This window comes from Capsicum annuum, chromosome 5 (genome assembly GCF_002878395.1).
Source record: "Capsicum annuum cultivar UCD-10X-F1 chromosome 5, UCD10Xv1.1, whole genome shotgun sequence".
NCBI lineage: Eukaryota > Viridiplantae > Streptophyta > Magnoliopsida > Solanales > Solanaceae > Capsicum > Capsicum annuum.
Window position 1 is genome coordinate 50,867,811 of NC_061115.1, and position 16,337 is coordinate 50,884,147.

Below are 16,337 nucleotides of genomic sequence, written 5' to 3' on the forward strand. Positions count from 1 at the left end.
CATGCACCCAAGGCTTTTTGATCCATTTTTTATCTGTTCTAGCATTTCAAGAGTGGGACAAAATAGCCCCTAGTGGGATTTTTCTTGCAATAGGGTCACTTTTGGGCCTTAAATCTGTACTAATTAGCCTAAACTATAAATACTTGGGAGCTAGCTTATTTCCTTAGTTTTTGTTTTGATAATGAAGATGTGAAAACTCTTAAGAGAGTGAGTGATAATTTGGAAAAGATTTTGTTGACCTTTATTTAGAAATGGTGGTTGTAAGGGCATTTTGATTCCCTTGCGGTCAACGTAAGAGATTAGGTGCTCGTTGATAAATAATTTAAGGTCTTTAGAGTTTAATATACTCATTATTTCCTATTTCTTTCAATCTTTTTATGTCAGCCTATCATCTATATTTTTATTCCTTTTCTTTTTGCATTTCAATTTCATCATTTCTTAAGTTTTTTTGTTGTTCTCATCTTCATAGAGTAATCTTACATCATTTGGTATCATATCCAAGTTTGATTTTATCCCTACAAAGTTAATCTTGGGTCTAGTTATCGTGAAAAATAAAAAAAATTAAAAAAAAATTACGATTCACATTTTAGGACTTAGGTCAAATTTTGAGTTTTTGATTTTTGAGTTTCTTGTGTTTGTAATGTTAGATTTGTATTCCATAGCAATATTATAGTCCAAATATGATAATTGCACTAAATTAGAGTTATATTCTGTCTTCTACTATCATTGGAGGCTTGAACTAAAGAAATTTGAAGTGGATTGAAAATATGAAGATTTTGGTGATGAATTTAAGCTAAATGATTTTTATACTGGGTTTATAAGGTTAAAAAGTGCATAGGTTCAAAATTTCAACCCATTCCGAGCTAAGGAGAAAATGTTGGAAAAGTTGGCGTTCTTGGAGAGATTGTTATCTTTATCTTGAAAGTTCATCCAAAACTAGTTGTTTGATCAAAAAATAAGGAAGAAAAAGAGTGTAAAATTTTTTGTACTAAAGTATCTACAAAGTATTCCAATTATATTCCAAAAGAAAGTTCAAAGAGGGCTATAAAAGGGACAATTTTGACCGTTCAAAGAGAGAAGGGCAACCAACTTGACTTGGACTTGTGCCCAACCTTTTTTGTAGCTGAGTCCCAGCTATGGCAACATATCAAGGGAGTATCTAAGATATTCTCCTGTGGACAACATGTGTTGGACATGCACCCAAGGTGTTCCAGCATGTCAAGGCAGCCCTCTCAAGCACTGGACAAACCTTTAAGGTGCGCCCAATGTGTGTAATACCTCTCTGATACATCTCAAGCCTCCAAAATGTGTTTCAACACTCCTAAACTCCAATTTTATTAGATTTGATACCATAGTTTCACTTCTTGATTCCTAAATTCATCTCTTTTGTTTTAAACTACTCAGCAACTAGTAATTCATTTACTAAGTTATTTGAATAGTTCTTTAGTCCGAATTCCTTCATCCTCCAATTTCTTTCAAGATTTTATATTTTTCATATTATTGTTAGATCTTGATCTAAGTACTTATATCTTTAATTTATTATTTCAAACAAAAATCCATTTCGGCGACAAGTAGCAATTGACACCTTATGAACTACCAAAGTATAAATAATTTTAAACCTTGACCTATCCAATTGTGAGGACATCAAATGTGTGTAAACATGAGTAATTGTGAGCTTTTATTTTACTATTATAATTTTTTTGTTGTATTTGTTGAGTTTTTTAATATGTAGGTACAATGGCTTTGGAAGAACAAACTTCACAAACCATGGAAAACTACTCAACAAATGTTATTTTAGGGGCCACTGAAACACCCAATAGCAAAATTAGGCCATGGACACTAATATAAGATCACTTGAAATTAAGGTGGGTTCACTTGTAGGGAGTATGTCCAATTTTCATCATATAATGGATATCATCGAGGAGTCCCTTGATTCCATAGAGAAAATTCAAGATGCCCCAGCCCATAGCCCAAACTTGATGATCTTAGAAAGGAATTATGGGAAAGTAAGTAGGGAAGATGAGATGATGAAAGGATTCTAGGAAGTAATGAAGAACGAGAAAGTTGAGAAGTGGGAAACTAAATTATCCTTCAAACAAGGAAAGAAATACATGTCTCCAAGACAAGATGAGTTGACTAAGAAGGATAAGCCACGTAGTTGCTTTAAAGGTGTGAGCAAGCAAGACTTAATTGTAGGACTTTTCAACACAAACCCCTTGTTACACGCTAACCATGATACTAGAATTTTACCTAGTATCAACCTTTCTTAGGTGCAGGTTAAAGAGCACATAATTCTAAAAGAGTATCCAAGAAGAGTTCCCTATGAACATATGCTTAATAATCGAATAGAGTTCTTGGCTAAGAATTCTAGCTTCGGAAAGAGTAATGAAGAGATAAATTAAGGGAATAGACTTGCCAAACTCCCTTGTGATGAGAGATTCCAAAAGGATCAAATGAGCTTCCACGATAGAAACCAAGGTAAAGACCATACTTCATGTGAGCTACAAGGTAAAATTGATATTTCTTAGCCAAGTGAATGTAGTTAGTGGTTTTCCTAGAGAAGATTTTCATGAGGCTTTCCTTTGTGATACTCTTGGTATTGCTAAGTTACATGATGATAAAGTTCTTGTTATAGGTACTCAAGCACTAGTTGATCCTCCAGATGTCCAAATTGATTCTTCTAGTAAGATCAATTTATGTCTACCTAGTGCTTGCACCTGTGACTTGAATGAGGGCCCATTAGTAAGTGATGAGAGTAATAATATACTAGTTGACCCTTGTCGAAAAAAAGGTGAGTCTAGGTTGGTATGTGAATTACCAACAACTAGTGAAGAGATATGTAATGATTAACTTACTAATGAGTGTAGTCCACTACTTGAACATGCGTGTGGTATGCTTGATGAGTTTCAAGTTAGTGATGGTGTTGATAGAGTTGATCATGTGAATGAAAATATTATGAACAACGACATGAATCTTCTTGAGAGTGAACTTTCATGCTTAAAGTATTTACCTTTAAATAGTGATCTCCTCTCAAATAAAGATGTCTTGTGTAAATATAGTAAGATTACTCTTTGCATGACACCTAGTGATGTGCAATGTGATGTGTTTAAAAGTAAAGATGGTTTGATTAAGATGCAAATATTATCCTATTCCTTGAAATCTATTAAGAATATAGGATTGAATGAAGATTATGCTAACTATCAAATTCTTGATAGTAATCTCTTAATTTTGAAAAAGAATGATCAATTGGGTGATGATAACTTGAACTTACTTGAATGTTTAAAAAAATTAGTGATTGTTATTGTTAAAATGATTTTGGTTGTGATATTTGTATGACACCCCTCCCTTCTTTGATAAATATGGGGATGAATTGCTGAATTCTTGTAGAGACGTGAGTCATGATCCCATTGGTGTTAATGGTGGTATATGTCTACTTGAGGATTGTTTCCTCGAAAGAGAAGGTGTTAATTGTTTTGAAATTACTTTTTCTTCTACTTTGTGTGCCTATATTAATGAAAGTACTCATGATGATGATCTTGAATCTAATAGTGAGTATATTCATGGGGACACATTAGTTGAAGTTACTTTGCGATACATCTTTCTCTATGCTATCTTTGCTTATGAAATTGCCAATGATAATATAGAGGGTAAGTATAATTATGAATATTAGACCTTTGGGGAAAGTGAGTATTGCCTTGACCCATGTTCTTGGCTACTTCTCCCATTTGACCCCAGTGACCTTTTGGAATATGTTGATGTTTTTATGTCCAACTTGGTACTTGGTCAATATGAAAAGAGAAGTTTGATTAAGGATTTTGGTAACCTAACCTATGATGAAAATTCTTTCTTGGGGACTTACATTCCACTTTATAGACCCAAGTTGTGCATGGGAGGTATTTCCAACAAAGATGAATGTTCTTTAATTATGGGGAGCAAAGAAAAGATTCAAGAGATTTCACCATTATGTGTCTACCTATATGACCAAGGTTTCACTACTTATAGGTCATAGAGAGAGGTTCCTCTTGAAAACACTTTGGATGAATTCCATTTATGTGATACCCTTCTTTGTGAGTTGTTTGCAAATGCTGACCCCTTTATTAAAGGTGGATTTATTCTTGAGGACCCTAGGGAAAATGTGTCATTGTCTCTTTGGTGTGTTTCTTATATACTTTCATCCTTGTTTGACACACTTGTTCTTAAGTTGTGTGTACCACAACTTGTGGATGCTAAGTTAATTATTTGTTTGTGGAAGAGTCCATGGATGTTAAAAACTTCTTGCCACCTTCATAGGGTTGGGAAATTTAAAGTATCTTATGGAGCTTTAAGGAGCATTTCTACCATCATAACTAGAGGCAACCCAACTCCTTGGAAGAACCAATTATTTTTGTTTGTAATGGTTTCTAGTAGGGTCCCCATTCTTCCTAGTAGCATGGCTCCATTGATGAAATCCCTTTCCTTAGAGAGTTGTTTAAAAAGGAAAGGTTATATGTGCTTAAATATTTTTATTCCATCCTTGTGTGCATTACCTAATAAATATTCTAAGACAAGAGTTATTTTTGTAGACGTTACTACCTTGGATTATGTTTGTATGGTTGATTTCTCTCTATACTACCTCTTTACCTATGATAATGTCCATGCTAGGTGGGGAAATGTTTTATTAGGAGGTAGGAAACTTATTAATTGGTCCACTTGGTGGAGTGATAATTATTTATGGGTCATTTATGTCTTTGACCTCAACAAACTTTTGTGGATTTTTGAACCATTGATGGTACCACTTTTGGTGTGGTCTCTTGAAGAGATAATGAAGTAATTGTATCTTATGGCTCCTAAGATGAATATTGTCTCACATTCTTGCCTTGTTGATGCCATTATGACCTTTTTGGTTTCCTTATCTCATCATAGTTATAATATAAGGTAGGGAGGCATGTTTTTGCTCTGGGCGCATGATAGCAGGGCTGCTAACATACACTTGTAGTAAAAACGGCCCCAGTTCTCACCCAACTGGCCAGGCCCAAGTTCTCACCCCACTAGTCTTGCCCCAATGCATGTAGCCGCATGAACCGGAGAATAATATTATATATAAACATGGGAGACTCGAACCCTAAAATCATATACTAAGGTGACTTAAGCACTAGATCATGAATGAGATATAGGGGACTCAAACTCTCCAATCATAATAATTACAATAAGTTAGACTCAAACCACCTGGTCTAAGAAAGGGAACTCAAACCCTCATGCTATAATGACACCCATAGCAGCTAGTGCAATTTTGAGTATTGGTCACTTGAACCTCCACTTTCACGATTCAGCTACACAACCCTCTTTAGAGCCCAATTAAAACATTTATCACACACTCTCATTAATTGAACCATGTTTCACATTAAGGTACACATTGTTGGTATCGTCATACCAACTACACTTATAAGGTAATAACATCATGCCAAAACAACCACGAGTCATAATCAAGGCAACACCACTAAGGTGCCCTACATTGTTATCCTTACCACTCAATATAACCTCTCGTAGTAGGACCCTATGACTTGTAGGGTCCAATCATAATCAACACAGAACCCAAATTGGGGTATACACTGGACACCCTACGATTGAACCTAACAACTCATAATATATCCTCACTGCTCTTAGTAATCAACTTGTACTCAGAGTAGAATCAAGCCATAAGCTTACTAAATTTGTTACGACTCATCCCAATGACTCGTGAAGACATCCTAAAACTCAAAGGATCCATTCTTAACCAGCGCAGTGAGCCCAAAGCTCAAGGATTTTCCAAGGGCTAGAACCTAGGGTATTTCAATATGGGATGGTGGAAAGTATATTTTATTTTCTCCAAAGATACGATGGTCTATGTATATTCGTTATCCAGATTGTGTAGTCAATTATAAATAAGAATGTATATTTTCCTAGCTTCCTGAATTTTTTCCTAATCTATTGATCTGGCGTCACGTAAATAACCTACATATTAACTAGAAGATAGTAAAGTCTTTAATCCATGCTTCACCTTTTAGGTTTAATTGTATATTGTCTATTACTTAATGTTGGAGCTTCACGATAAAACACATACTATTTCTCTCTCCCTCAACCTTCTAACACAACCAAATTAAACATCGTCGTAAGAGCTAAAGCGTACACTCAGCATATTGAGAAAAATCCTTTTGATGTAAAAAATAAGAAAGTATTAATCCTTCATCATCCGCTTTTTATAGCTGATTTTAGAAGGTCTGACACATTCATTATGCCAACTTATGTTACACTGGATGAAGCTAATATTGAATATTGCCATCATAAGAAGCCTGAGGACTTGAAGATAGTCCATTTTGTCCTCACATCTAGTATGTAGAGCCTCAACCCAGTAAACAGTGAATTCAAGCCCCTTGATGTTGGCTAATTCTTATGTGCCACAAAGAGCATTTTGGACCGACTTATATGTCCAATTTTTAAGGGCTTTTCTAGGAGTAAGATAGAAATACAAGCTCATCATTCACCAAGTTTCAACGAATACAATCTACTTTTAGAATTTTAAAATTTTCTAATTTATATTTGTAGTAACATTGTCCTACAGAAATACACAAAATAAGAAATGTCCAAATCTACATCCACAATATACAAATCCCCAAACACACAGATAATCAAACACCAATTACCCATAAATACTAAAAAAATAGAAAAATATGGCCACAACACACAAATATCCAAAACTCAAAATAATAATTGAAAATTGAATTGAAAGTTGCAACGAAAGAAAGCTATCATAACTTAAAACTTAGAAGAAAAATTACTGAGAGTTTTAAAGTTGAATCTATTAAGAAAAGCTTCAACGTCAAATCGTTCACTTCCATTAAAGATCTGGTAGAATAAATGAAAACCAATAAGTAGTCAAAGAGAAATTTGAGATGGAAAATAGAACATGCAGCAGAAAATACAAAAACCCCCACAAAGATATTTCATGTTTTATAATCACCCAAAAATAATTTTTGAGAAAAATTAAAGTTTAACGTCCAAGAAAACAATGTTTCTAAGCACTCAAACTAAATAACTGTATTCTCACCTCTAAATTAGAATCCAAAATTTACCTCCAAGTGAGATTTCAAGAGACATGATTTGTCAAATCATGTTGTGTGGAAAAGGGGAAAGAGTTGTGTGTTTTGGAAAGAGACTCAAACTTTTGGGAGATAGGAAAATAAAGCATTTTTCCAAATATTTAATAGGTGGGGATGACGAATTCTGCAATGAAACTTATCTCCGTTGCCTATTATTTCTTTTATAATTAAGAAATAAATAGCTCAAAATCAATTTTTTCATAGCAATAATTTTTAATATATTTTTAAAAAATAATAAATAATTCTAGTCACAAATATTTCGTTGCTATATTCGTTTCTACCATGTAACCCCCCCCCCCCCCCCTATGTTTCTATTTTTGTCAATAATATAAAGACGCCAATAATTATCACTAGAATATAGAAACAAATTTTACTTTTTATCACTGATCCATCACTAATGTGGTTGCTATTTTTATTTTCATTTATTTAGCAATGAAAGTTTTATTTTGTTGCTAATACTTTGTTATTTAGCGACGAAAAGTGACTTGTTGCTACAAATCCATCACTAAACACTGTTCTTTTGTAGTAAGTCATCCCTTGGGGACGAAGTTAAGGAGAAGCAGATTCTAGATCCCATACTTCGCAAATAAGGGATAATGTGGGCAAGTAGAAAATTATGGCTTTAAAAATCGAGGAAGATGGAATTTTTAGATATCATGGGAGGTTATGTATTCGTGATGTAGATGACCAACGAAAAAGGTTTTTGACTAAAGCACATTTGTATAGATATAAAGTTCATCCAGGTTTGATAAAGATGTATCATGACTTGAAAGAAATTTATTGGTGAAATAATATGAAAAGGGATGTGGCAAGTTTTGTTGCCAAGTGTATTTTTTTTTCAGCAAGGCAAGGTTGAGCATCTGCAAATAGGTGGAACTTCACCAGAAATATATCTACCCATGTTGAAGTGCAAAATGATTAATATTGATTTTGTTACAGGCTTTCTGCGATCTCAAAATCAATGTGATTCCATTTGGCTCATTATGGATAGAATGACCAAGTCCACTCACTTCTTGTCTGTAAGGACTCATTACTTAGGAGAGAATTATGAAAAGTTATTCATTTAGAATATAGTTTGGTTACAAGAAGACCCGGTGTCTATTATTTTTGACATAGATACACAATTTTCTTATAATTTTTGTCATTCTTTTTAGAAGGGGTTGAGTACTCGGGTGAATCTTAGTATCTGTTTCCACCCTCAAATGGATGGACAAATAGAGTTTATTATTCAAACTCTAGAGGATATACTATGTGCCTACGTGATTGACTTTATAGGAAGTTGGGTTGATCATTTATTGCTTTTTGAATTCATTTATAATAATAGCTATCATTCCATCATCCAATAACCCCTTTCGAAGCCCTCTATAGTAAAAGGTGCAAATCACTAGTTGGGTTATTTTAGGTAGGTGAGACTAGAATTTTTGAGCCTGACTTTGTACACCAAGATATAGATAAGGTATAGGTGATTCAAGAACAATTTAAGACTTCCCAAAGTCGTCAAAAGTCTTATGTAGATGTGAGGTGAATGGAGTTGGAGTTTGAAGTCGACGATTGGGTGTTATTGAAGGATTCTCCAAGGAAATATGTTATGAGATTGGAGAAAAAAAGGAAACTTAGTCCCCATTACATTGGCCCATATAAAGTTGTAAAAAGGATTAGGAATATTGCTTATGAACTAGAATTACCAACGAACTTGGCCTCGGTTCCCCCATTTTTCATGTGTCTATGCTCAGAAAGTGTGTTGGTGACCCTTGCTTAGTGGTGCTCGTTGAGGATATTGGTGTGAAAGATTCATTGTCCTATAAGGAAATTTCGATTGAAATCTTGGATAGAAAAGCTTGGAAATAAAGAACTAAAGAGATAGCTTCGGTGAAGGTGCTTTGGAGGAACCAAATGATAGAAGAGGCTACTTGGGAACTGGAAGAGGATATGAAAGCTAAAAGTCATGACTCGAGCTGAGGACCTGGGCACAACGAGCATCCCAAACCATGAAGGCTCGAGCACTCATTTCTATCTGGCAATCACGCACACCATTCATATAATTAGTAAAAGTCAAAAAAATAGATAAATGGAATCATGGTCATTTTCTGAGTTCAACTAAACAATACGGAAATTAGTTCATAAACATTCGAAACCATATGAGAACTAGTCTGCAAAATCTTTAGCAATACAAAAACCAACATCTGTCTAAATACTGTGACAAGTCCCCCAGTCGGACCATGAAGAAAAAAAATAGCAATGTCCAATAACTAAGGCCTTCCAAAATAAGTGAGGCTCACCAACTGCAAACTTCGGATAAACAATCTACTGCTTAGAGGGACCCCGAGACTGTGCATCAGATCCTGAAATATAAAGCGTACAGTTGTACTGGTATGCAGAGCAATCCAAGATAATGTACTTTTATACAACATAAGCGAGAGCAATTTATAAAACAGTTTACATACGATATAGAAAAACTCATTGGCATACTTGAAAGATTTTGAAACATTTCATTGAAATCACAACTTATGCTTTATCTTACTTCTAAGCTAGGTTGTACGCCCTACAACTCAACAATCCCACGGGCTATATAGAATCTACTCTTAACTCAGCAGCCAATCCCCCAACCCAAGTTTTCTGCAAGGGCTGGAGTCTCTATCTTTAACATGCCAAAGTGCACTAGGCCAGCGTATGGTCCCTCGTCGGGATATAATAAACCCATATCATCAAAAAACAGTTCCCGGCATTGTGCACTTACACTCAAATGTCTTCATAGGGTAACCACCTAATTCTCTTTAAGCCTATTTTAAAATATTTAAGACATGCATTCTTTGAAATCAAAATCTAAAAATCTTACTCTGTTATGGTATTCATCTGGTTGGTATCGTCATACCAAGACTTGCAAGTCATATCTTCTAAGCCATAAAATATCATGTTCAACCCTTTCATTCAAAACAATGTTCAGACCACCAAAACATTCAAACAATATAAGAGGATTCATATTTCGAAACATAAGTCAAACAATGCAAAGATTCTCTCTTTTCAATATTTCAACAAATGGTGGTCAGTTTCTCAAAAGAATTATGCAATTCCTTCGATTAGCACATTTAGCTCTTAAAAACAAAAAATTATCCCTCTCTCCAATTCAAAACCAACATAAAGTTCATATAAGATAGTAAAGCTCTTGACTCATACTTTAAGACATGCCATTTAGTAAACCATGACTTGTAAGTCAAGAAGTAACACAATAAGAGAGGGAAAATTCATTATTCAAGCTCTTAATTCATGTTTCAAAACTGAAAAACACATATATACATATACATAAGAAAATCAAGATTCCAGCAGAATGCCTCAAGAACAAAACATTATATCATTGAAAAGGATTCATAATGGATATTCTTTAAATTGTTCTCAAAACCCATCATGAATCTATGATTTCTAAACCTTAAAAACTTAATAAAACAATTTCACCATGTCCATGTAGTTTAGGAAAACTCCACGTACCTTAGATTACTTATTCGGGCAATAGGACCCAAATTGTGATTTGCTTCTTGGAAATCTTGAACATAAAGAAGGATTCTTGATATTTGGGAAGGAGTTAAGGCTTATTTTGGGAGATAATTTGAGTAGTTTTGGGCACATAATGCTCTAATAACACTTAAGTATTCATTTATCACGACTAGGAACTATAAGCCAAAGACAACACTGCCCCTTGGAGTTAAAATTTGCAACTGAAACTCAATTTTGGAGCTTACCGTGATATGCCTCTATTGCGATGGCTTACTGGTTCTGGTGAAAATGATCATAACTTTTTCCTCGGGTATCGGATTAAGGAAAAATTGGTATAATTGGAAAGGTGACTCAATTATCTACAATTTGAAGGGTCTTGTGTTAAAAAATTCCTCAAAAATCAAAAGTTCTACACATTCAAAGTTGAACCTTGTAGAATCGAATAAAAAAAATTGACGAATCAAAGATTCTTAGATCGACTTTGTTCTAAGTAATTTCTATGAACATTTTTCACCTTATAATCACTTAACATACTAGGGTAAGGATCATGACACATGAATTTAAATATGAATCAAGGTATTATAGTTTACACACGTAGGAATGATAGTTCGATTTCTAGCTCAAAAATGTGGGGTATTACATTATCTTCCCTTTGGGATCATTCATCCCCGAATGATGGGTAGGGGATAGTCGAAGCTCTAAAATGCAGAATAAAGAACATAATCATGCATTGAACATTTTTTTCAACAAAATATGCAAATGCATAGAAGGAGATTCATGATAACCCCTATTGAAACGTGTAATCACGAAGCGTGAGGTAATGAGACTTTACATAGGGATGATCTTGTACATGAGTTCTATGAATTAGAATCATCACAACATAAAGAATGAGTTAATTTGGTGTTAATAGACCTGATTTATATTGGTACAATCATGAAATGAGATTTTGCAGGAGATAGGGATAAAAGCATTCTCCACCTTTCATGATGCAACGAATAAACTTTAACTTAAAGACCCTACTCGACTATGCCCCAACATTAAACAACATACTTTGTCCTTTCCATCATACATTTCTACCATCACACATATAACCATAAGAGTTTGAGTCCCATTGCATGGTACTTTTGGGTTGAAGTAGTACACGGAGAAAAGAGGTGCTAGTTTAAGCTATGGGACTCCATATAAGAATATTACTTTACCTTATCACTACGATCAAACACCATCGGGTTTTAATTCAGGGAATACTAACCACATAGTACACGAGTTGTGTTTTCATCAATCACAACAGTCAAGCCTATCATTACTACACCCACTTCATGGATTTCCCCCACTAAGAACAGCAAATTCAATCACTTTCACAAAGATTTTCACCATATATATCCTTCCTAACTACTTCTCATAATGAAAGTCCATCCTCTTCTTCCCCTATCACCAATAACCTTAGCTAAAGAGATCAAATCAAGATTTTCATATTCAAGAACATATACTCCCCCTTCCTAAGTCACTACTACTATTCCATAACAACTATTATACTATCATTCAGAGGGTCATTAGGGACCCGAGCATATGCATCAAGAAAAGGAGTAACACTATTCAATTATAACAAATATTTATTGTAATACTCAAGGTGGGATATGAGATGAAAATACAATACAATAGACGCAAAATGCTCCATATATAAAGTGCCTAGATCATAAATAGAGAGTCGTTCAGACGTAAACTTACACAACATGAGTCCCTAGGACCGGGTACATTGAGAAACAAGTGACCATATATCATGAGAAGTATTACATGAAGACGTAACTCAAGGGGTCAATGACCAAGACAAGGATTACCACTTGAAGCTATTGCTTCACATTTTCAGATCTATGATAGCCATGAGTTTTCATAAGCTTTATCGATTTAGCTAAACCCGACATAGGATGATTTGGTGACATATATAAACATATTTCTTCAGTCCAACCAAAATGTGAGATACGAATTTTTATGGATCATGAGCAACATAGCATAGGGCTTGAATACTTGAAAGATTGGGTTACTGAGACAACATTTCTTCTAATTTGGCGGTCAGATCATAACATAAGTTGCATAGATAACTCGGACCTTAGGCATAGGCACAATTTCAATATATAAGAAATTGGTAGAATATCCTTATTAAATTAAAATAAGAGGAGCTTGATTAAATAGGAATAGATTTTTGTCATGACTCCTTCCTGAAACTGGATACCTCAAGAAAATTTGGGAACTACCTTAATTCATCATCTCCTCCTTAGATCAAAGTCACATTCCTAGACTTGAGGGCATATCTTCTCACTAAATCTACGAGCACAACATTCAACACAATGGGGTATCACCATATACGTAACCACTAAACTCCCCCTGATAAACTATACTTTGAAGGCATTACTTCCCAAAAAAGCTACCTTTAACTTTCGCTAGCCTCTATAGCTATCACCCTAAAACTTCCACTCTCGTGAGCATACACATCCACACTCCTTATCACATAATAAATCATTCTTCACTACCTTACACACCAATATTATACCTCTACTAACATCCTTATGATCTTAACAAAATTGGTAAAACTATACCAAAGGAACATATTGCCTGCTTATATTTCCTTAATTCAACTCTAAAGATCACCATGCAATAACCTCCCCGACTTCTCCGTACTACAAAATTCAAGAATGTGAGCTAAGTATATATGACACTTATACGTATATAAACCTTATTTAACAACATGCTACCTGGGGGTTTAACTTATCATTATATACTCATGCTCTTATCCAATTAATGATTAAACCATAATTCATCATTTTACCATTGTTCTCACGTATGCATATACATCACAATTGTCCACTCATTAATCTACAAGTTGCAAAATCTAGTCTATTTTACACACCACATTAAGCATTTACTTACTCCCACAAAACATACATCATAAATCTTAAGTTACTATTCTTATCACCATAATCCCCATCTATAATTCAAGCCTATAGTATAGCAACACAAATCATATGAAGCACACCATATACTATATTAATGGGCAATATTTACCCTAACTGATGATATACTTCATTCATTTATGAATTGGAATAAGAGAAAAAGACTACATTACCCTTCTGGCAATTAAATTTATGACTGGAACATCGATGATAAGGTCATTGCGATGCGGTGAAGGTCTCAGTGCTATTACCACTGTGACACGCTACTATCGCGGTGAGGTTCTGGACTCAAAATCCAAACATGACCCAATCCTCATCCGAAAAATACTAAAATTCCCCGAAACATGCTCCTTACACCTCTGAACATGAATAAACTCAAAATTCTATGCCTCAGGTTCCGGAAGATCAATTTAAAAATATTCAAAGTTAAGAGGCTTAAAATATGCCGAAGTATCCCTACACATAGAAAAATTTTCACGTCCTATACATCCCATGAATGCAACTAAGAGTTAAGTCAGAATAGAAATACAAACCTAAGTCTCTTATTTCACTTAACTATGGCCCATAAGTTTATCCTTTCCATTAAATTACTACTACACCTCAAAAATCTACTACCTACCTTCTCACGTGTAGTACTAGTTAACAACTACTAGAGAAAGACAATCAAGAGAGGTAAAGTCACATACTAAAGATAGTGGATCTTAATCTTATATACCCCGTTACGATCTTATCAACATATTCCACTTTCTCACATCATAGTTACATACCCATGCATACATCACAACTACCTTCAAAATTCCATATACAACAATGAGTCTAGACCTATAACTTATTGGCTTATCTAACCGTTTCCATTCACAGCCTATAAGGGATTTCTATAATCATCATAACTATCCACTCTAGGTTCCTTCCCTATTTTGTAATAATCATAGACAAACACTTCCTCCACAGACTACCATAAAATCTACAAATATTGCTACCACATTAGTCTATCACTATTAAATAGTAACCCACCCCCCGATCAATGGTAATACAACTAAACTAGCTTTCTTATGCAAAAGTCACCCTCATTTTGAATACTAAGCTTGTGACATCATACCACTAACTTCGAGATCATCTTACTACCAATGGGGTATGACACCTTACCATATACTACTACTTGGGTGGAAATATTATTCCAACATTCTAACATATAGCACTACCCTTGAGCATGACATCTGTAACAAGAATTTTGAAGGGGACTGAATACACTTCATACCCCAAGCTCAACTGCCCAATTATTGTAGATAGGGGTATAAGCTTAAATCAATGCACTTTAAAGCACTTATGGGCTCCTCTCAAGTCCTTGTGCAGTTTCATAATCTTTTATGACTCAATTAGAAGGGACCACCTTATTTAGACTCTAAGATTCTGCACGTGAACCGAATCGACAATGAGACATGGTTAAAAATATTAGGGTAAAGAAGGAATCTGGATAACTCCCACATAGACAACACAATGGCACGATCAAGAACATGAAGAAAAGTAAAACGTTCCTAAACTCCTAGTAGCTTCCTACTTATAAGTGTGGTGCACTACACACCCATAAATAGGACTTTACCCAATGCGATTTCGTAGACACCCTGGTACTACGAACCATGGTCTGATACCAAGTTTTTAATGACCCGAGTTGAGGCCCTGGCCACGAAGAGCATCCCAAACTATGAAGGCCCAGCGACCATTTCTATCTGGCAATCACACACCATTCATACAAAAAGTAAAAGTGAAAAAAATAGATAAATAGAATCATGGTCATTTTATGAGTTCAACTGAACAATACGAAATTTAGTTTACAAATATTCAAAACCACATGAGAACTAGTCTACAAAATCTCTAGTAATATAAAAACTAATATCAGTCTACATACTGGGACAAGGTCCCAGTTGGACCATGAAGCAAAAATAAAATAGCAATGTCTAATAACTAAGGCCTTCTGAAATAAGAGAGCGTTACCAATAACAACTTCAGACAAACAATCTACTGCTTAGCGGGACCCCAAGTCTATACATCAAATCCTGAAATATAGAGGGGGTATAGATGAACTGGTACGCAGAGCAATCCAAATAATGTACTTTTCTACAACATAAGCGAGAGTAATTTATAAAACAGTTTACATACGATATAGAAAAATGCATGGGTATACTTGAAAGACTTTGAAACATTTCATTGATATCACAACTCACTCTTTATCTTATTTCTGAGCTACGTGGGACACCGTACAACTTTACAATCCCACAGGGCTATACGGAATCTGCCCTTAACTCGATGGCCAAGCCCCTAACCCAAGTTTGTCACAAGGGCTGGAGTCTCTATTTCTAATACACCAATGGGCACTAAGCCAGTCTATGGTCCCTCTTGGGGACATAATAAATTCGTATCAGCAAGACACATTTTCCCGCAATAAGCCCTTACACACAAATGCCTTTTTCGAATAACCACCCAACGTGCTTTAAGCCTATTTTCAACTATTTAAGTAATGCATTCTTTGAAATCAAAATATGAAAATCTTACTCTATTATGGCATTCATCTTGTTGGTATCGTCATACCAAGACTTGCAAGTCATATCTTCTAAGCCATAAAATATCATGTACAACATTTTCATTCAAAACAATGTTCAAACCACCAAAATTCCTTTGATTATCAGATTTTGCATTTAAAAATAAGAAATTATCCCTCTCACCTATTCAAAACCAATTTAAGGTTCATATAAGATTGTAAAGCTCTTGATTCATACTTTAAGACATGCCA